General features: G+C 37.0%; 1 long non-coding RNA gene across 1 annotated transcript in view; it reads right to left on the minus strand.

Annotated features, from left to right (window-relative positions):
* Positions 1 to 817: 817 nt before the first annotated feature.
* Positions 818 to 23,027, minus strand: part of LOC104869071 — a 133,277-nt gene continuing 111,067 nt past the window's right edge. Inside the window, exons 6-9 of the long non-coding RNA XR_004516142.1 lie at positions 18,799 to 18,915; positions 2,130 to 2,337; positions 1,142 to 1,172; positions 818 to 897 (exon numbers count right to left, since the gene is read on the minus strand). This is a non-coding gene — a long non-coding RNA (uncharacterized LOC104869071). The remainder of the gene's footprint in view (positions 898 to 1,141; positions 1,173 to 2,129; positions 2,338 to 18,798; positions 18,916 to 23,027) is intronic.

Below are 23,027 nucleotides of genomic sequence, written 5' to 3' on the forward strand. Positions count from 1 at the left end.
CCTCATCTTGTTCCTGATTTTAGCATGAAGGTCTTAAATTTTTCACCATTGAGTATGATGTTGGCTGTTGGTTTTTCATAAATAGACTTTATCAAGTCAAGATAAAGACCATCTATTCCAGTTTTCCGAAGGGTTTTTTATCATGAATTGGTGTTAAATTTTGTCAAATGTTTTTTTCTGCATCTATTGAGATGATCATATTGTTTTTGTCCTTGATTCTGTTAATATAGTGTATTACATTTATTGATTTACATATGTTGAACCATCCTTGCACCCCTGGTATCAATCTGTCTTGGTCAGGGTTATGATCTTCTCGATGACACTCTGCACTCTATTTGCCAGTGTCTTATTGAGAATTTTTGCATCTATGTTCATTAAGGATATTGGAGTGTAGTTCTCTTTGTTTGGTTGGGTCTTTCCCTGGTTTTGGAATCAAATTAACACTTGCTTCCAGGACTGAATGTGGAAGTATTGCTCCCTTTTCAATTTCAATGAAAAGTTTAAAAAGCACTGGCAATAGTTATTCTCTAAATATCTTGTAGAATTCAGCAGTGAAGCCATCAGGACCTGGGCTTTTCTTTGTTGGTAAATTTTTAATTATGTTTTCTTCTTTTTTAACATAAGGCTAATATCTTTGTATATATATGTTTTTTCCCTCATTGAGTTTATTGATACGTATTAGGTATACAGTACAGCTATATTTATCATTGGGATCTTGTGCCTTTACATGATTAATTATGTTTTCAATTTTACTAATCATAATTTGGATATTTAGAATTTTTATATCTTCTTTGTTCAACTTTGGTAATTCACATGTATTTAGAAATCTGTCCATTTCTTCTGTGTTCTCCATTTTATTAAAGCTGAAATGTCTTCTTAAGGCCAGGTCTGAAACAACTTGACAAAAAAAATCAGTAATTACAACTGTGCTTTAATCCAAAGTATAAGAGCCACTAGTCTGGTGTGATGGTTCACACTTGTAATACTGACTACAAATTTGAGGCCAGCTTGGGCAACTTAGTAAGAATTGTTCAAGACAGATAAGATAGATAGATACATAGATAGATAGATAGATAGATAGATAGATAGATAGATAGATAGATAAACTTTTGAAGTTGTTTTTCACTGTTAGAATACTTACTTATCATGCACAAGATTTGGGGTCCAATCCCCTGTAGAAAAAAAAATGTCCACCAGGTCATAGTCACATAATGAATGAATGACTATATAAATGAATGGAGACAATCTGACAATTTGATATACAGAAGAATTTGAAATAATTTATATACTTACTTGGCCATCAAGGCTTACACATATGCTGCACATAGTGTGTCCAAAGAGTACAGTATGGAAATGGAAAGAAAAAAGTAACTTTACAATAAATAAATCTGACAAACACTACCTCAAGGAGGTACCCAATAGTAATATCATACTAAACGTGACTTACTTTTAACAAGATGTGAAAAGAACAGCACTTTACACCCATAGCCTTCCTCTGAAACATCTATAACCTCAATCAAATTCTGAGAAAATATCAGGCTATTTTACAAACTATCTGAGTAGGACTCCTCAAAACTGTCAAGGTCAGCTGAACCAAAGAACATCTGAGAAACTGTCACCAGCAAGCCAAGTGACACATGACAAGTGACTTTAAATTGGTATATTGGATAAAAATCCTAACTCAGAAAAGGACATTAGGTTAAAAATAATCCTAAAGGAAAATGAAAGAATTATGGATTTATGCTAACAATAATGTAACAATATTGGTTAATTATTTTTGACAATTACATCATGTTAATAATGCAAAATGTTTATAATGAAAGAAACTGGATATTAATAAGCACATGAAAATTTTTTTTGTATTTTTTCATAAATTTTCTGTAAATCTATAGATGTTCTAACAATGTTATTAAAAACACAAATCAAACCTTTTAAAAACTTTTTTGGAGTGAGCAGAGACAGACAAGAACAAACATACAGCTGTGAAATAAAAGGACGCTGCTATCCTAAGGAAAGTTGAGCAAATTTCTGTGATGTCAAACCACTTGTATATTTCTTCTAAAAATTACTGACCACCCAGGTGAGGCATACAAGGTTGCAACAACATCTGGATATACATATTTGCATACTTATCCTTCATCTTGGAATGGATGTGGTCACTTGCTCCCAGAGCAAATATTTATGAATTTCCAGTCCTGGGACTCCACTTAAAAGGTAGAGATGAACTTCAAATAACCTTGAAATGGTACTATCTTTCTCTTCTAGTGTGGCTGTCTATTAATGCTGACATTTTCTTTTGAAAGTCCATTGTCTTGCTTCAGGCAGTAGTTTCTGGGGCTGGGGAAGGGTGTGACACAGGAAGAAAAGTCAGCCTGAAATTTATGATCTTATTGTGCTTATGAAATTACAAAAAGGAGCCAGCCTTGTTCTCCCTGGCCACAGACAAGTGTAGCTATAACTAAAATTTACAGGATGCATAAAAAGAATCACATCAGCAGAGTGTTGTAAATCCTGGCTGGCTGGTCACCCTAGCAAATTCCTAATGGATCATGATGCCCTCAAGTTTAAATGGCTGCTCTTAAGAAGTAAAGGTAAGTGACAGGTTAGATACATAAGCAAACAGTGATATCATTTCATTTCCTGAATTTAGAATGTGCGGGACAGAAAGAATCACCCACTTAGGGGAACTGAGAAGATGTCTCCAGGAAAATTTCATTCTAGTTCCTAGTGGACATCACGTTTTCATCAAGGCCAAATGATGCTAAGACAGAAACCCCTGTGTGTGTTATTAGAGAAGCCACCTCTGTGTCTGGAGACAGTGTGATAACCTGTGGCAACACAATGAAATGACTCCTCTGAGAGACCTAAGCCTGGTGCTACGTGAGGCAAGGTGTTAGACGGTTATCTCAAGAACTTTGGAATTTATGCTGAGAAAGGTTGCTGAAGGAATGCAAATGGCATGATCTTTCTTTAAATTTTAGAATTCTTTTCTTATTGCAGTGCAGAACGAAGTTAGGATCATATTTGCAGTTATCCAGGTGAGAGATGGATAAAAGCTTTAATTAGAATAATGGCCATAGGAATGGGAAGGAGAAATTACTGGAATGGTATTGTCCTAGTATTTAGGCTAAAACAGGAAAGAAGACTAAAAAATCATCCTACTTTTCTGGATGGGGCAGCAGGATAATATGGATGTGTACAATAAGAGAGGGAGCAAGAAGGAGAGGCAGTGTTCCTGAGAAGTAGGCTCTGAGACATAACACTCCTTCAGGAGATCTATTTGCGAATACTCTCAGATGAATCTTTAGGCATATGAAGAAGGCTGTACTGAGTAGGGGAATCTGTATTGAAACTGAGGCCTCTGCTGTCCCCAAAGTGGCTCTGAAGCTAAACTGAAACCTTCAGAGTTGTTGCAAATTGAGAATAGGGTACCAAGACTCTGTTTCCTTTTATCAATTCACCGCTGGCTCCAGGCTGCCCCCTAGAAGGACACATGCTATTCAACAAATGAGTTTCCTATATCCTGAGACAATTCCTAGTAAGGAGAATAGCTGCTGACATCCTGATAAGCAAGGGGATGAATAAATGAACCCTAAAAGCAATTTGGGAAAACCACCACTGTATCCATCACAAGGTCATATTTCTTGGTGAGTATAAGAGTCAAGAGAGTTATTAATATGGGAGAATGTAAGAGATCCTAGCTAGATTTCAAGAACGAACACAAATCACTATTCTTTAGCGGTAGCAACCAGCGACTACCTAAGCCAGTTTGAAACTGATCCGAATTGATGTCAATATCTAGGTTTGTCCATCTTTGGTCCACTTGTGTAAACCTGCTTCCAAAGTAAACAACCAGCAACAGCCTCACTGCAGTAACCACACTTCATGCCTTGCTTTGGAGTCATGTGTAAGATATCCCAATATAGACATTCTATATTGTCTATAGGATGTTGGCCAGTTCTATAAATACTATAAGTTTGGAACAGAGACCTAAGTTGAAAATATGCAATTATATGGTAATCATCAGTTCATAGACAGTAGCTGGTGCAATGAGAACAGAGAAATCTCAGGAGAGCATAGAAAGTAAGGAAGAAAAACAGTTCAGTACACTAAGAAACCTTTGCCACATTTCTCAAAGTTTAATGTGTTGATGAATCACCTGCAGGGTCTTTTTCAAATGCAGATTCTGTGCCTCAGATGATCTAGTGTAGGACACAAGATTTTACATTTACAAAAAAGACTTCCTGGTGTTACTGGTCTACTGGTACTGTTACTGGTCCAGGTGTTATGCATGAGGATCCAAAGTTTTTAAAAAGGGAAGAAATGACCAAAGATGAGGATGAAGCATCCAAGAAGCTCAGAGGGGTAAAAGATGAAGGTGGACATCATGATGAAGCAGAGACATCAAGTTTCAAGGAAGCAGGAGTGTTTAACATTTCTGCAGGTGCTCAAACCTAAGGGTGGTTTGGGTGATAATGGAAAGGTCCTAGTTTTTTTAAAGGTGCTGGTTAAATCACATGCTCATTATCTTTTGGGGACAATTTAAAAACACAGGATCTATCAATTATAGTTGGTATACGTTATATTACCAAGGGGAAAAATGAACACCAGATAAGGAAAAGAGTTGGTGGCAGAAACAGTTCATGCCGATGCTGGAGAAAAGAAGGGAAGAGGAGGAGGCAGAGAAATGGCACCAGCAGAGACAGATCAATAGAGGATCGAGAACCACAGAAAGAACTTTAAAAAACTAAGAAAAAAACAGAAGAGAAAGAGTTCTATAAGGGTAGAAAAGAAAAACAAAAAACAAAAACAAAAACAAACATTGCCTATGTGAAACCATGAGTGAAAACCAATCCCAAACTGAAGAAGCATAAGACAATAATGTATCTCTCAAATAAAAGTTGGATGATGGAATAAGCAAGTATCTCATGGCACATCCATTTATATACAAGTTTGGAAGCATGGGGACTAGTGAGAACTCCCCTGAAAGCAGAGTGTGAAACTTGAAGGTAAATGGTTTATTGTAGAAAGGATATCACGAAATAGTGAGTAAATCAGTGAAGCAGAAAGAGCCAAAGCAGTAACATTATCAAGGCCACAGCTGTTGCCCAAGGATATGAAAACCTTAAAGAATTCCTTCTAGAGTACGTAGGGGAGGAAGATTCTCCTCGGAAGACATCAAATCCCTGTGCTTCTGGTTTGTACTTCCTCTGGGTTCAGGGGAAAACCACGAGAAGCAGTTTATATGCCATGTTGGAGACCGGATGCTACCCATAGAGATGTCTGACTCTGCCTGGAAATGCCCATCACAGTTACAGCTAAAGTGAGAAGCGAAGCACTTGACACAAAGTCCTGGAGGCATAAGCCACAGAAGAATGAAAGCGATGCATTTTGTCAGCATTTCCTTTCCGAGACACTGTATTTTTCAGTTCCCAGGCCCAGCATGTTTATGCAAAATAGTGGTTAACTGGGGTTGTGGGGTAGGAACAGAGCAGTGGAGGAGGCTAACATCAGCCTGTTATCTCCATGCATATAGATGCTCTGTAAATATGTTCCTGGCAATTCTGTTCTTCCTAATTAATCGGCCAAGCTAAACCTTTGCAAGCAGCAGTACAAAAGGTAAACTTCGGCTTGATTCCTGCCAAAATCATCACAAATCCTGAATTAGTCAGATGTGAATTAATGAGCTTTTAGCGGAGCTTGGTTTTTGTCAGACATATTGATCCTGGAGTGAAACAGCCCATTAAAGGCTATAATTAAGATGCAGTTTCTGTTTGAAGATGAAGTGCCTGGGCTGGGACAAATTGTGAGACTCTTTCCTGTGAGGCTGATGGCCAGTCAGGACTTGTATTCGGAGTTTCTCTTGTTTTCTTCCTGACAGGAAATGACAGCCAAGTTTGAAGTACAACAAGCAGAGTTTATACAAATATTTCGACCCTAAAACACGAGGAGCTCAGCACCAGATATTATTGGTAGGGCTTTGAAGCAAACGGCCAGGAATAAAATGTGCACCGTGCTCCATCTCCATTTGGGAAGGTTCAAGGAATATCATATTCCCCTCTACTTCTGAGTGCATGGTGGCATTTCATTTTCTCTTTGAAAGAATGTGAGAGGATGCTGAGACCAAGTGAACTGCGTAGAAAAGAAAAACAGGCAGAAGCAGAGATCACGGTACAGCCACCTGACACCAAAACGTGGTGCAGGTGAGATCATTTGAAGGCTGAGTTTGAAAAGAAAAATACACAGAGCCACCTCTGCATAGGGAAGAATTGGGGTAACAGAAGGAAGAGCAGCTTAAGGAGCCAGGCATTGGACGAGATTTTCTTTCTATCTGTTCATACCTTATTCTTTCTATCCGTTGACACCTTATTAAACTCCTTGGGGGGTATATTGGTTTTATTCCAGTTGTAAAAATGAAAGAATGGAACCTCAAAGAGGTTAAGTGATAATAGTCACTGTTAGCCATAAACTAAAAAGGCTAAAATCCGAATGTGCATTTGACCTCAAAGTTTTCTCCCCATCACACAAACTGCTGTGTAACAATATTTTATAGAAATATGTGATCATATACATGAAAGTCTTATGACTGCTTCAGGAGAGAAGAGGGCAGAGGGGAAGAGAGAGTGATCTTGCTTCTGGTGTTTCCTAGATTCTGTATTTGGAAGCAGCATATTCTGAAAGCCGTCAAGTGCTTACCAAACCTTTCGGATCCCGTGTCAACTGTCCCATCTCACTGCTGGTCTGACTCCTTCTCTCTCTTTTGTACTCACATCATGTGCTTTTTCACTGCTACCTCAATACCTTACAGATGGCCCCAGCTTAGGCGGTTTGCTCCTAATATTTGCACCTCTGACTTGCTTTTCCTCTAGGTATAGCTGTGGCTTGCCCTTTTCATCCTTTACATTTTCTTGAAAAGTCATCTTCTCCATAAGATCTTTTGTGAATGCCCTGGTTCCTTCTATTGTCTTAATTGCTTTTTTGATTACTTAAAATATATTTAACATAATAGAACAAAAAACACAAATGGGATTCATTGTCAAAGAAAAAGAATACAAAGCCGTGTACAGCAAAGGACACAAAGAACAGAGTAAAAAGGCAACCTACAGAAACAAAGAAAACATTTGCAAACCATTTATCTGAAAAGAGGTTAAAACACAAAATATATAAAACCCCTATAACTTAATAACAAACAAAACAAAACAACCTCATTAAAAACTGGGCAAAAACGTCAAGTGTCACGGCACATGATTTTAATTCCAGTGACTCTGTAGGCTAAGGCAGGCGTATTACAAGTTAAAGACAAGCCCAGGCAACTTAGAATTTGTCTCAAATTTTTTTAAAAAAGTCTGTGTTTGCAGCTTAATAGTTAAGCAATTGCCTAGCATACATGAAGCCCTGAGCCCTGAGTTCAACCCCAGTACAATATACTATCTATGAGATGATTAAATGTCAAGGCATTGAGAAGTAGGATGGTTTGGGCAACATATCAAATACAAAATTTATTGGTTGAGGGTCATGTATTTATCACACTCGGTAACCTTTCAATAAGGGTCAGCATTCAATTCAAACACAGATATTGTCTTTCTTCAAAATGTATGTGTATCTTAAAGAATTTGAAGATTTAACTCTTTGAGTTTTCTTTTATGCCATAAAGACTCAGCTTCTATTTTAGCTTTCCTGTTGCTAAAACAGAATACTTTACACCCACATTTAAAGGAGAAGAGGTGTATTTGGATCACAGTTTTAGTTAGTGATTGGCTGACTCCAAGGCAGAAACTACGTAGTAGAAGGGCATAGCAGAAGAACATGTGCTCAATCCAGACCCACCAGGAAGGACAGAGGGAAGGAAGGAGCTGGGGAAAGAGAAAACACTTTTCCAGGTTGCACAGTGACCCACGTCCAACCAGGCCCAACTCCTAACAGCGCATTCTAATACTGAATTCATCAGCAAGTGGACCCAGTGATGAGTATTGTACTTCAGGCTCCAATCACCTTCCAAATGCATGAGGTTTCGGGGGGGACATTGGAGAGCGAAACCATAACAACTTCAATTAATAGAATTGAATACTTAAATTATGTTTGATTTTCTCTTTTTAATGGTGACAAATAGGGCAGTGGTTCCAATAATTTATTAAAACTTCTGATAATACTTGTCTTTAGTGATATTTCTTAGATTTTTGATATCAGTAGACTGTTTAATGATTACTCAGAGTTTGTACAGACCAATGATGGTGAACCTTTTAAAAATGAGTGTCTGAACTGCAACCCCAAACCCAACTTTATCCTAAAGTGCCACTACTGCAAATTAAAGCTGAACACTGAGGTTTTAGTTTAGAAAGAAAAAATCCATACATTAACATCTTTTGTCTTAGGAGAAAAATAACGTGTGTGCCATAATTTCATCACCATTGGTATAGATCATGAATTTTTAGTAGATTTTAGAAGTCCTCATAATTTTAACTATAAATGCAACTATATGGATAATTTTAAATGTAATAGTAATTGTAGTGTTGAGCATAATATAATTGCTTGCAGACTTCTAGCAAATTTTTTGAATTTAGATGAATATTTGTCAATTTAAACTTTTATTATACTCAGAATAGATAAAAAAAATCAATCATCACAAAGACTAATGAATAACAAAGTAAATCAAAATGTTCAAATTTAAGGAATATTCTAAAATAAGTAGACATAACTATATGAAGAATATTAGATTTTGCTTTCAATCAGATATACAGACATTGGAAAAAACAGATTAGCTGAGTCTGACTTGGGTGCATAAAATAAACTTTTAAAAAAGCATGTGGTTCTTCTCTGGTTTGGTTACAATGGTATAGTATGATTTTAAATCACTTGATAAAAATAAATAAATAAACAAATCAAGTAGTGTTGTAAATACTCCCAAAGAAGGAATAAGATAGTGAAAACAAATTTAATAGCCAAGTCTTTGTTGTGGTGCAGTGACTTCATGATTCTAGGAAGTAGATTAATATGTAAAATTTGGCATGAAAGCATCTTGAGATTGGAGTTTTCATCTCTGTAACAATACCTGAGATAACAAACTTATAAAGAAAACAGCATTATTTTGCCTCTGTTTTCTGGGTTTCTGTGCATGGTCATTTGGATCCTTTGTTTTGGGCCTGGAGTAGCACATCAAGTGGTAAGAGCACGGTGGGCAAAACCACTGCCTCATGGCTGGGAAGCAACCAAACAGGACTTCCACACTCCATTTCAGGGAAAACACCACTGCCCAGACAAACCTCTTTTATTAATTAGTCACGATTAACTGACCAGCTGAGTTCTATAAGCCTGTGAAAAAACTCTGAGAAAAAAATGTGAACTATATAATAGATTTATGAGAAAATAGAAAAAAACAAACATTAAAATTTAAGGACTTTTTATACACCAAAAAAATTATACTTCTTCTCCCAACTTTTCCAAATTTCCTCCAGATAACCTGCTAAACTCCTGTGGCTCACCTAGCACCCTACAACTATACTTTTGAGAAACATCCTATGAAGCAATTCTCCACTTCTACCTCTCTCTAAAGACGAGGAGTATTCAATGAAGACATCCATCACTTAGCAACTGGGAAGAATCTAGACATGGAGAGTTCCAGGTTTCCTTCCTCTCTTCTATAAACCCCAATAAGTAGAAGAATGTAAGAGAGCAATTAAATTTTGCCTTAGGAAGAGCCATTCAGCATATCCCTACCCCTCACATCCCAGGGCAAACACAAGCAGACATTTCCATCTAGCCAGTCTACCTGGCTTCCTTCCTTCCTTCCTCCCTCCCTCCCTCCATCCCTCTTATTCTGTCTTCACATAGACACATAAACATAAAATATCAAACCAAGAATTTAATTTTTCTTTGTTTACATTGTTTTAATGAATTAGTGATAAGCAACAACTACAGTTTTATAGCTTTTCAAATCTTTATAATTTATAGCAGGAAGAGGCTTTGTTTTTTTTTTCTTTGTTTGTTTGTTTGTTTTGTTTTACCCTAAATTTCAATGGCTTATCTAAAATTTTTTCTCACTTTAAACAAGTGGGCTTACTAAAGAACTCTGCAGCTAGGGAATTCTACTGAATCTCATTCTGAGGATGCCTTTCAAGAACGTACAGTTATTTATGTATTTATTTATTCACTTGGTTTTTTTGAGACTGGGTCTCACTATGTAGTTGAGACTGACCTGGAACTCACTATGTAGCCCGGGATGGTCTCAAACTCAGAACTCACAGCAATCCTACTGTCTCAGCCTCCCAAGTGCTGGGATTAAAGGAGTGTGCCACCATGCCCGGCTACAGTCATTTAGATTAAAGACATTACAAACCAACCACAATAGAACTCACTAATTTCATTGAACTAATCAATTGAGGGTTTTGTTTTGGTTTTGGTACCAGGGATCGAACTTGGGCCCTTGTGCTTGTGAGGTAGGTGGTGGAACCACTGAGCCAAATCCCAGGCCCAATTGAGGCTTCTTAATGCTATAATACACAAAGTAAAATTTTGTTTTGTGAACACCATATTTTTCCTCTCAAAGATGTTAGGCATCTAAAGCATCTAAGATCATAACATAAGTATCCTTATAGTAATGTATAAATAAGAATAATTTCTAGTACTTTTAGGACATACTATCACCATCACTAGCCTTGGGTGAACTCAGTTACAAGAACATTTCAGTAGGCCCCACATTTATGTTTCAGGTCTTTTCCCTTCTTACCTCATCCTAAATATTCACAATGCCATCATTTTAATGGACCTTTCACTTTATGTGTAACAATCCATCTTTCTCAGAAGTAGGGAAACAAAGAGAATATAAGTCATTTTATAATAGTGAAAAATAAATTTAAGTGTCTATAAAATGCATGTACATGTCCCCAATCAACTACAGCACAATGGAGCATGAGGCTGCCTATAATTTTTGAGCTTCTTTTCTTATTCCTCCAAAGCAGTTTTGATCGGTCTTTTCCCTGAGGACTTTGCAATTTGTTATTTAAAGGATCTGTCAGAAGTTAGACCATGCTTTCATTCTAATCACCACAGCAAAAGAATACTGACTGTCACATAAGAAACTACTCTGATGAAGTTCTTCACACAACAGAAGAGCCAGATGTGAAATAGTCCCCCAGGCTGCTGACTTGCAAGATGTTGTCTCTGAAGCTGGGTTGGTTACATATTCTGCTTCTTCCACTGGACTGTGGCACAGCCTGTGGTGAGCTACAAGTACCTCAGTCATTTATTCACTTCTGGGACAAAATACCTGACACTCTCAAGCCAAAGGAGGAAAGGGTTATTTTAGTTCATAGATTATAGAGGTTTCAGTCAGAGCAGCATGGGAGAGGGCCATGGCCGAGGAAAAACAGTCCATGGCACGGGAAGCAGGAAGCAGCGAACTTCCTTCCTCTTTCCCTTTTTATTCCATCCAGGCTACAAGCTTATTGGTTGGTGTCACTGACCCCTGGGGTTGGACTTCCTGTTTCACCAAGTCCATTGTGCACACCCAGATCTATGCTAGACCAAACTATTCTAATGCAGTATCACATACCCATAACCCAGTCATTCTCAAAAATCCTATCAGTGCATGAGGCTTGGCGGTGACAACCAGATATAAGCCAGAACAACTAGGTGCTGTCTTGCTTATATCTGCTCTGGGAGCCCAGCCTTTTTCCCTTTCTAAAGAAAGAACGTGCATGTGTTGAGCCCTGGCTAGGCACCAGCTTATCTGGGTTGCCTCACATTTTCTCGATGACATTAGCATCTCCTTTACAAATGATAGGGGCATAGTAATGTTCAGAGCAGTGAAATATTTTTTTCCAGAAAGTATGCCACACTAAAGAACAGAGACCTAACAAGATACACTTATTATTTTTAAACATATGTTCTACCATCACCACTTGTCTTTTAATAGATTATAATAGATTTTCTCCATCTGTTATAATTTGACTTAATTCCTTAGAATCTTGAACATTCTTTAAGCTCTCAAGAGCATATGTTTAAACATAATTTATTTGAGAACAAGAAATTATACCATTAAAAGCTTTTGATTGTAGTAAAATATATATGTTCCATGATAGCAGATTTTTTTTGTGATATCTAGCAAAATAATCCTCCATGTTTAGAAAGGTGCTTAGTATATAGTAAATGAACAATTAGCATCTATTGAATAAATGAATAGTTAACAAAGCTCAAGAGTCCAAATATGGCATCAATTTTGGCTGGGTCCTGGTAAGAGGGCACCATAAACAAATAGTTTCTACTTCTCATGCTGCCAATGCCATGGCATTTAAATTTAATGACAGTGAGGAGAAACTCAATTCAGTTTCAGCTGCAGAAAATAGAACAAAAAGAAAGGACACTAGAATTAGTGTCAGGCCACACAAGACTCTGGGCTATAAAAGATTGCTGAGCAAGTGAAATCTCAGAGTCTGAGGAAAGTAATACAGTGATATGCCTGAGAATTTTAGTAGAGCCTCAGTGAAAAATCACCTTTGTGCAGCACCCGTGACCAGTTCTCTTCAGTGTCCCTCAGATGAGTGCAGAATTGCAAGGTCTTTCTCCCCAGGGCCACACGATCCTGGTGTGTGCTATTAAGAGTAACTGCTTAATAAAATTAGTTAAAATTAGTGATTAATTTATCCTGGGAAAGTCTACATCTAACTGCCCTAAACATGCTGCATGTTTGTCTCAGACTGCCCAAACTTGGATTCATACAGTCATAGCCTTTCTTACCATACAAGATTTAGCTTTCCTGCTGATACAAGCAAACAGGTCACGTCTGGAGCCAATAATCAAAGTGGAAGCAGGTAAAAAGAACAACCCAAAGTAATTCCTTTAGACTGCTGTATAGTAGGCTAAAGAAACACTAGATTGCCATACAAGAAAAAGTGACATAACTACAGATGAATAAAAGTCCTGATCACATTAAATTCCCTCATCACAGGACTGCTCAGCAGTAGAGTATAAGGATGGGCACCACATCAGTTAGTAGAACTCATTACAGAGACACTAAATTATGCATTGAAGAACTACTTTAGAATGCAGAGGGACATGACATTGCCTGATGAAACCTGAATTCTATCTGGGGCTGTGCTGAAATTACGGGTCTTCCTTTCCTCAATACTGCATGAATGTAAGTGCACTGGTCACAGATCAAATTGGGGATTTAATTAATGTCTTTTCTTCCTCCTTCCCCTCTTCTTCCTCTTTTTTATTCTTAATAGCATTATAAAAATAATATATGCATATTTTAAAAGGTTAAAATAGCACTGAAAGACATAAAATTAAAAATTAAAGAACCATCATCCACCAACTCCTACTTCTGATAGGATTTTAGCATTATCAGTTTCCTTTGGTATAGTTATAAATGGAGGGAACCTCAAAAATCCTACATTTAACATTGTTCAGAAATAAAGGAAGATACACTCAACATCCAAAAAAATAGAAACAGAATGCCATATAAGACAGAAAAATCAAAAAGCATTGTAGAATTCTTAAAAATTAAAAAGGTACAGAAGAAATTTTTAAAACTTGAAATATAGATAAGAAAGGTAAAATATAATCCTAGAAGATAGATCACAAGAAAATTATTATTTCAGTAAAGAAAACTAATTGATTATTGTAGGAGGCTCAATATAAAAATAGTGGCTTCCAAAAAGAAAGAAAATAGAAATAATAAAAATTTTAAAGAAATAATTAATTCAATACAATGACATTCACTGAATAATGATGAGTTAGTGAAGGACTGCATAAATAGATAGGATCTATAGCTTACATGTAATAAAATGATACAATTCAATAATCACTAGAAGGTATAATTATAACAGATTACAAACATTAAAAACATTCAAATTCGTGAGTTTATAACAACAGTAAAATATTTATTGCTTTTATTACAGACATAATATAAAATTGTTTGCAAATTGTTCCTACTCTTTGGAAAATTGGTAAACTAAAGGAAAATGTCAATAAGTTTTTGCATTTTTCGTAGTTTTATTACATATTAAGAAAGTCAGTGATAGAACACTTCATATGTAATTACTGTATTCTACTAAATGAGGAAGAAATTATAAAATTTGAATATTTTCCTTTTATAAAAAATAAAATCAATAATGGTAACAATATCTCACAATAAAATCCAAGACAATTATATTTTTTGATTTTTCATGAAAGATAGAAGCATCTATGAAATGTACAGATTTCTCAGATATAAAGTCCAAAATATAAAACATTAATCTGATCAAGATCCTAGTTCTAACTACAATTGTATAAGTACTATGGAAGTCAGAAGAACATATGAAGCAATACCATGAGAATACAATTATCAAAATGCTCCACTGTGGTAAAAACAGCGTGGTACTGGCAAAGAAACAGGCCTGAGGATCAGTGGAACAGACTGGAAGACACAAAAACAAATCAGGATGTACTCAGCTACCTCATCTTTGACAAGGGAGCTGACCATCCTCAGTGGAGGAAAGGTAGCCTCTTTAATAAATGGTGTTGGAAAAACTGGATTTCAACCTTCCACAGGTTAAAACTGGACCCTTATCTTTCACCATGCACTAAATTAAAATCCAAATGGATTAAAGATCTAAATATTAAAAAAGAAACATTAAACTTGTTAGGCAGAACTCTGGAAGACATTGGCATAGGAAAAGAATTTATGAACAAATCCTCAGTAGCATGGGAACTAGCAGATAGAATCAACAACTGGGATCTCATCTTATTAAAAAGCTTCTGTACTGCAAAAGAAACCATCAGCAGAATTAAGAGACAACCTACAATGTGGGAAAAAATTTTACCAGCTGCTCCTCAGACAAAGGTATACTATCTAGAATATATAAAGAACTCAAAACAATCAGCTCCCCCAAATATAAAGACCCAATTCAAAAATGAGCATCCGAAATGAACAGGCATTTATCAGACAAAGAAGTAAAAGCAGCAAGTAAATATATGAAAAAATGTTCCACATCACTGGTCTTTTGAGAGATGCAGATGAAAACAACACTGAGATTCCACCTCACCCCACAAAGAATGGCTGCTATCAAGAAATCACACAATAGCAAATGTTGGTGGAGTTGTGGGGAGAAAGGAACCCTTCTCCATTGTTGGTGGGAGTGAAAACTGGTGCAACCACTATGGAAATCAATATGGAGATACCTCAAAGAGCTTGGACTGGAGGTTCCACTTGATCCAGCCATCCCTCTGCTGGGTGTCTTTCCAAAAGAACTAAAAGAATCATATCACAGTGATGTATGTGCACCCATGTGTATAGTGGCACAGTTTGTAATAGCTAAAACTTGGAAACAGCCCATTTGCCCATCAGTTGGAAACTGGATAAAGAAGATGTGTTTTTTCTATAAAATGGAATATTACTCAGCCATAAAGAACAAGAAAATAGATTCATTCATAGGAAAATGGATACATATTGAAGATATACTCCTAAGTGAAATAAATAAGGCACACATGTGTAAATACCGAATAGTTTCTCTGGTGTGAATAATCTGCAATAATACAGAAGATCCTAATAAGATTACTGACATTGAGAAATGGGAAGAAAGGAGCTGAAGGTGCAGAGAAGGTGGTATGGGTAGTGGAAGGGTAATAAGGGAAAAGAAAAAATGTGAGATAATGAAAAGATGGAAATAAAGACCTTGTAGATGGGGAGGGGAAGAGGGGGTGAAGGGAGGGCAGGGACAAGGGGAAAAAGTGAGAACCAAGACCTGTCATGGAGAGGTACAAGATCCCAACAATGAATGTAACTGTACTGTAACCCTAAAATGTACCAATAAACTCAATTAAAGCTGGAAAAAAGATGCTCCAAAGAACTCCACAAGCCAGACTCGAAGCTTCTTCAGGACAGAATTATCAAAGAAGCAAAGGGATGTCAGCAGACCTGCTCATTGAAAAAGATTTTAGGCCCAATTCTGGATCTCTATTTGAAAAAGCAAGCATTTAAAAAACTAAGCAATGAAGGAAAATTTAACTCTGTATATTAGCTAGTATTAAGAAAGTACTGCTATTCTTTGAGGTGCAGAAATGATTATGAATATTTTAAACCACTGAGTTAATAATTGATAAGTCTCATAGGCAATGAGTTCATAATTGATGAGTTGATCATTGAAGAGTCATAACTTTATTACATTCTATTGGACATGCAGACCAACCCTGGCCAAGTGTGGAAGGAGAATATAGAGCATTAATGCTAGAGGTGGGAATCCCTGAAGACCAATTTGCAGGCTGACTGCCACAGACTCATCTAACAGTCCTGCATTAAGAAATTTGCTTTTTTCTATTTTAGTATTTATTTATGCATAAGAAATTATCCCAAAATATAATGGCTAAAACAACAACCATGTGTTCCTTGTCATCATTCTGTAAGTCAATAATTTTATTAGGCTCACACAGAAAAGCTTGCTTTTGCTCTGAGAGTGTCAGCTGAACTTCCTCAGATGATGGAGCCATCTGGAGGTCCAACTGAGGCTGAATGGCCCAGGATGCCCTCACTCACATATCTGGAGGCTGGTGCTGCCTACTTTCTCATCATGTGCGACTGGCATCATTCAGTAAGTACTCCAGCCCAGGCATGGAGAATCCCAAGCTTATGAAGGTAGGTCTACCATACTCTATTGGCCAAAATGAACCATATCTCACTGCAAACTAAAATAAAATTAAAAAGCAGTTCAAAGACCTACATATTAAAATAGAAACACTGAGTCTGCTGCAAGGTAAAGTAGCTCTTGAAGTTATAGGCATAGGAAGGGAGTTTCCAAACAAAACCTCAACTGCATATGAAATAACTCCAAGAGTCAACAAATGAGATTATATCGTATTGAAAAGCTTTTGCACAGCAAAATAAATAAACAGCAGAAAGAAGAGACAAGCTACAGAATTCAAAGAAAAATTTGCCAGCTATTCCACATAGGACTAACATCTAGAATATATAAGAAACTCAAAAAAAATTAGACCCTCCAAAATTAAAAACCCATTCAAAAATGGACAACAGAAGTGAATAGGCGCTTCTCAGAAGAAGAAATAGAAAAGTTCAATAAATACATGAAAAATGTTCAACATCTCTGATGATTTGAGAAATGAAAATTAAAACACTGAGATTCCATCTTACACCAGAAAGAATGACTTTCATAAAGAAATCAACCTATAACAAATGCTGGCAAGGCTGCAGGGGAAAAGGAACATTTTTGCATTGTTGGTGATTGCTCAAACGTCTCAAAATAGAAGTTCCATTCCACCCAATAAGTATCTTCCCAAAAGAATTAAAATCTATTACAGTGATACTTACATATCCATGTTTATAGCAGCACAATTCATAATAGCTAAATATTGGAAGCTGCCTATATGTCCATCAACAGATCAACGGATACAGAAAGTGCAGTGTATTTATGCAATGGAGTACTACTCTGCTATAAAGAAGGATGAATGTGAGCTATTTGTAGGCAAATGGACCCACGTTGAGACCATAATACTAACTGAAACAAATCAGACACACAGCCTTAAATATTACAAAGTTTCTCTTTTATGAAAATCCCAAAGTTTCTCAGATAATAATTTGAAGAGTAAAATAAAAGATGGAAAAGGAAGACAGATCTTTTGCAAATGAGTGCGGGACCAAGAGAAGAAGGGAAGAGGAAAGAGAGGAAAAGGAGAATTAAAAAGAATTAGAAGTATTACATACATGTACCAACTCTCCATGATGAATGCAGTCATTAGGTCCATACACTAATGAAAGGTTGTTAAAAAACAAAACAAATCCTAAGGCAAGTCCCAACTTGTGGGGTGGGAAACAGACTCTTAGTCTTGAGGCAACATGCATTTATGTAAGCTACATTTTTCATTAATGAGCCTCACCAATTCCTTGGTTTACTAGTTGAACCCTTAAAGCAAGATCCCACCCTAGAGAACAGAATGGAGCTGGAAAGATGCAGTCTAAAAGTTTTCTGATGATTCTAATAAACTGTGAGGCTAGAAATCACCTCAAAAAGGGGCTGGCTAATTAGGGATAATTTCAGCCATTCACACACATCAGAAGGAAAGGCATATCATAGTAGGTGAGTGGTTTGTTTCATTTTTCCTCACACTTCATTGGATATGAAAGTATTGAGAGAAAACTGACCAGTAGGCCTGCCAGAGCAGATGGTTGCACCCTGTGCTTTTTGCATGAGGTTGGCTTTTCATCATTTCTGCTCAATGGGACAGTGAAGAAGTGATATTAATCAATGACTTTGCTTCCAGAACTAGTACATATATGTGATTTTTATTGTAAATATCTGAACATCTTGTGAGTCTTCTAGATTCTTTTTAAGGTAGTATTTCTAATCTAAAGTGCAATGCTTTATGTTACAGAAGCAGTCTTAGCATATGGACTGAACCCTCACCCAGGCTTATCCTGGCCTTCTCTGTGTGCTGTCCAAGGCCAGAGTGATGGTGCTTACTCTCTTTAATCATCAAGAAAAACAAAATCCTTTCTGTTTGAGCTCAGATCTATCACTCACTGTAATTGTAGTTAATATTTCTTACACCCACCAAAATTTAACCAGTGTCTTCTCTCTCTTTATTTTGTCATAAAAACCAACTCTGGCATCCTAAATTTAGGCATAGAGTTAGGACCTACTCTGGGCTTTATCTCAACCTCTGCACTTTCATTACTGTTCATGATCACAAAGTTTTTTGAAATAGAAGCCAAGCTCATCAAATGTTTTGCTTGTTTTTTTTTCTCCACTTATTTAGGTTTATCTCATGTGCTGATACTATGCATATTCATTTCTATTTTCAGGTAAATACCTCTGTATCTTGCCAGGTTTCCTCCTGGGTCACACACCCTAAAGGTCATATCCTCTCTGACAGGTGTGTATTGTTCTGCTTGACTTCCAGCATTGCTAGCAGAGTTCAACACCATACCTGTGAAACAAAGAGATAAAGCACATTTTTCAATGCAACTTGTGAATTGATTATTTCTTTATGTCCACACCTTTGAATCTTAGAATTTAATTTTCAGAAAGACTGCATGTGTTGTGTTAGTCAGTGAAAATTATATATTCTGCTGTTTCCATTCTTCCCCTGGCTGCTAGGAAGCTTAGAGATAAATTAATGTTCAACCATGATTAACACATCAACCAAGAAGGCTGCTACGTATGTGCTTTGTCTTCTGTTGACAATTCCTTTCCTTTTTTAGCTTGTGATTTTATGTTAGGGTTTATTGTAATTCACTCACAATCCAATTCAAAACGTGAAAGCAATAATTATAAATAGAACTTTAAAATCTTTCGGAAAGTTGTTTTCCACACAAAACACTTTCAAGATCTCCAAGTTAGAGTGTATGGATGACCATCAGATCTATGGTAAGTCCAAAATGAGACAGTCTGCTGGATCTGTCTGCATAATCAGAGCTCCTTATTTAGCACACTTTGCCTTTTAATCAGAAGTTCCCACTCACCACATCTGGAACAAGTCGGAATTTAAGATAATCCATCAGAATCTGATGTAACATTTATTTCTCTGCTTCAGGAGTGTGGACCATGGCAGCGAAGAACAGCAAAGAGACAAGGGTACACTGGAGCATTGCTCCAGGTGTTGTGAATACGCTGCTTTGATTTTCCCACCACCTTAAGATTCTTGCACAGACATGTGGATGAATCTGAGGTTCACAGAGATTGTTAACACACTGGCCCCAAACGCATAGCAGGAAGGAGGGTAAGAACAAGAGAGGCTTAAGCTCAGGTTGTCTGAATTCCAGTCCAGATTGCTTCCACTTTGCAAACCACCATATGACATCTTCCTCACCTTAAAATGTACATTATCACATGTTCGATTTTTGAGAGGATTAACTAGGTACTCCTTAGTGACTCCTCTTTTCTTTTTCTACCTTTTCAAGAAAGTATTCATACTATTTTCTAATATGTTGTACCATGAGGGAGGTGGAAATCTACACTATACAGCCACATTCCTAGGAAAATGTTCTAGTAGTCATTCACAGTTAGAGATCATATGAATTCTTTGGTGCTTTTTGGTTGTTTTGACTCTATAGGTTTTGTTGAGATGATGGGGATTGAGCACAGAATCTCAATTATGGTAAGCATGTGCTGTACCACTGAGCTACATCCCTAGCTCATTAATGGCTTTTAAAAACCAACTTTATTGCGAGTATGCCTTTCCAAAATTTTTAGGCTTCCTGCACTGCTCAGACTGTAACACTTGCATTCAATTCTGAAATATTTTCCTGTAATTCTGCTGGCTAGACAGTTGAGTTCCACTAGCTTTTAGATGAATCTCTTGCCATTAAACAACAACAACAACAAAAAACATCAGTGTATGACAAATTATTCCACTGTGCCAGTCCTCATCTATGGATTCAAAATGAATGGACAATAACAAGAATTTGAAATAAATCACATTAATGGGTGCTTTCCTGGACCTTATTCAGAAACATCTTATTTTCCTGCTGCCCTCACCAGAACCTGACCAATAGACAGGAGATGACTGGATTCCACATGTCCAGAAGTACCTTGTGAGTGGTGCCATCTGTCTGACTCATACAACTCATACATTCCTAAACCTCAGAGAAGTCTTGAGGTTCTATAAGAGTTTGTAGCAGAACTGGATTGTGCAGCAGAGGAATGACAGAAAGAGTGGGAACTCTTGTTTTATTGCCTGTGACTCTTTATAGTATAGGTGGGATCTGCCTTTAACTGGGGATGTTTCCCATCTTAGACATGACACAGAATGAAGGGAGAGCAAAATCAAACAGCATCTTCCGACTCAGTGTCGCTGGCTCAGCATATTTTGTTTTCATGAAAGAGCATCTACACCTTGATGAATGTTTCTTTTAGTGTTTTTGCATCTTCCCAGCAACCCTATTTTATTACCAAGGGATGGGAGGGAATCTTTTCTCTGGCAAATCTAAAGCTGAATTACCACAAAACAACTGCCTTACATCAGTCTTTAGAGAAATAAAAAACTGCTTCCTGCAGTTGGCCCCCACTGTTCTCTAGTAATGCAAACAAATTTATGGGAGTTCTAACGCAAGGGAGTTGGCAGGTTGTTTTCTTTTCTGCAGGGCACAAGGGCTAATCCACACAGCATCTTTGCAATGATTAAACATTCTAAAAGTCACACTCATTCAGTCCTTTCATTGTGCAGAACATACACTTCTGGGTATTATTTAGGCTCTGGCTTAATGATGTTCACAACCTATGATTACTCTCAGTTTCCTAGAGTTGATTTAACAAATAACCTCAAACTCCATAGCTTAAAACACCAGAAATGTATTCTTTCACAGTTCTGGAGGCCAGTGGTCCAGAATCACTTTGTTGGCATAGGTTCTAGGGGACAGTCTTCTTGACTTTTCTAACTTATAGTAACTGTATCGTTCCTGAACTTGTAGTTTTATTATTCCAACTTTTGCCTCCTAAATTATATTGTCTCCTCTTCTTGGCTTTGTGTCTCTTCTAGGGACACTTGTCATGGGGTTTAGGGGCATGTGAATAAGATGATTTTCCATTGAGATCCTTCACTAAATTACATTCAATGGACCTTTCTTTTTGAATAATTTCATAGACACATAGGTTCTGAGGATGCCAACAGGGACATATCTTTTAGGAAGGGGCACCATCCAACCCACTGCAATGACTAATGTATCACTAAGATCAGTTGAAACGTGGCTTTAAGCATTTCCTTAATTGACAATGTTTTTGCTTATTGCTTTGGTTGAAAACTGACTTTCAGCACCTTAGTTGGAACAAACTGTTAATAATGCAGAACATAACCAGGATAAAATACGTATGAAATGAGCTGGCTTCAGACTATCCCTGGAGAATGTTTTATAGGGAAGAAAAATACATGAAGAATAAAAAAAGTTCTAGGTAATTACTTCTCATCTATTGTCTGTGGGAGGGGAAAATCTATTAGTATCCCAGAGAAATGGAAGTAGGTGGTGAATAAAAGAGGATTGTGTCAAGGTGGTGCCATTCCATTTACAAATGCATCGGAAAATTGCCTTTTACCTAGCTGTCAGGGTAGAAAGCAATTTATGATTAGAAACAGGAAACCCATTTCCAAGTTTTATATTTTTCTGAGGGAACCTTTTTCAGATTAATTTCCAGTTAAAAAGTGGGTGTGCAATGTGGCGAACCTTTATGTATCTCATCTCTAGGCTTCAGCAGCATCCTCCACTGGTACCACTCACCCCAGCATTAAGCAGCACCCGCTCAGCCCCATAGGAGAGGAAAGGTAGGAAAAGGCAGGTTAAATATCATGGAAATGGTAAAAAATTTTCCCTTAGACTACACCTTGGACTCTGCCTCCTGAAGTTTTTTCTATTTCTTTTCCTGCAGTATACGAAGTTTCTTCCTATTCTGCACATGTTGCCTGCTGAATTTATAGGTTCAACTTGAGACTATTCTCTGGAAAATTGTTTTAAAGGTTTCTAAACCTCATGACATGCCAACCAACCTGAGGTTTTCCTCCTGAATTTATTAAATTATGTGTATCTCATTTGTCTTTGACTCCAGGAAGTATAACTTATCTTTATTGTTCACAATGAGATCCCCTGTACTCAGGACAGTGTTTAACTCTCAAATGTCTACTTGACAAAAGAAATATGGTTAGAGGTGTCTGGGGGCATCAACAAAGGGAAGTATATGCTCAGATACCTTTCATATATTATTGCTTAAAAGTAAGAACCAATATTACAAAAATAAATTAGATTTGTAAATAAGCCTTTGAAAATTGTGACATATCATTCTTGGAAAGGTATCTTCCTTTCACTTTTTTTTTCTATGCATCTTCCCTTTTCTTGTTGTTGCTTCTGCTCATTCTGATAACAAGGGTCAGATAATCAGAGAGTTGTGCATTCCTTCAGGTTGAGTACAACTAGGAGATAGAACTTGGGTGTGACACGATAGTGACAGCTTTACATTTCCCATTGGTAATAATGATATGTGGGAAGCCAGGACACCAACTGGAGGCCCAAATCAGGAAAGAGTAGGGTGACAGTAAACTACCGAAGTTTGTCT

Source organism: Fukomys damarensis, unplaced genomic scaffold (assembly GCF_012274545.1).
Source record: "Fukomys damarensis isolate Sample0158 unplaced genomic scaffold, DMR_v1.0_HiC HiC_scaffold_7, whole genome shotgun sequence".
In the NCBI taxonomy this organism is placed as follows: domain Eukaryota; kingdom Metazoa; phylum Chordata; class Mammalia; order Rodentia; family Bathyergidae; genus Fukomys; species Fukomys damarensis.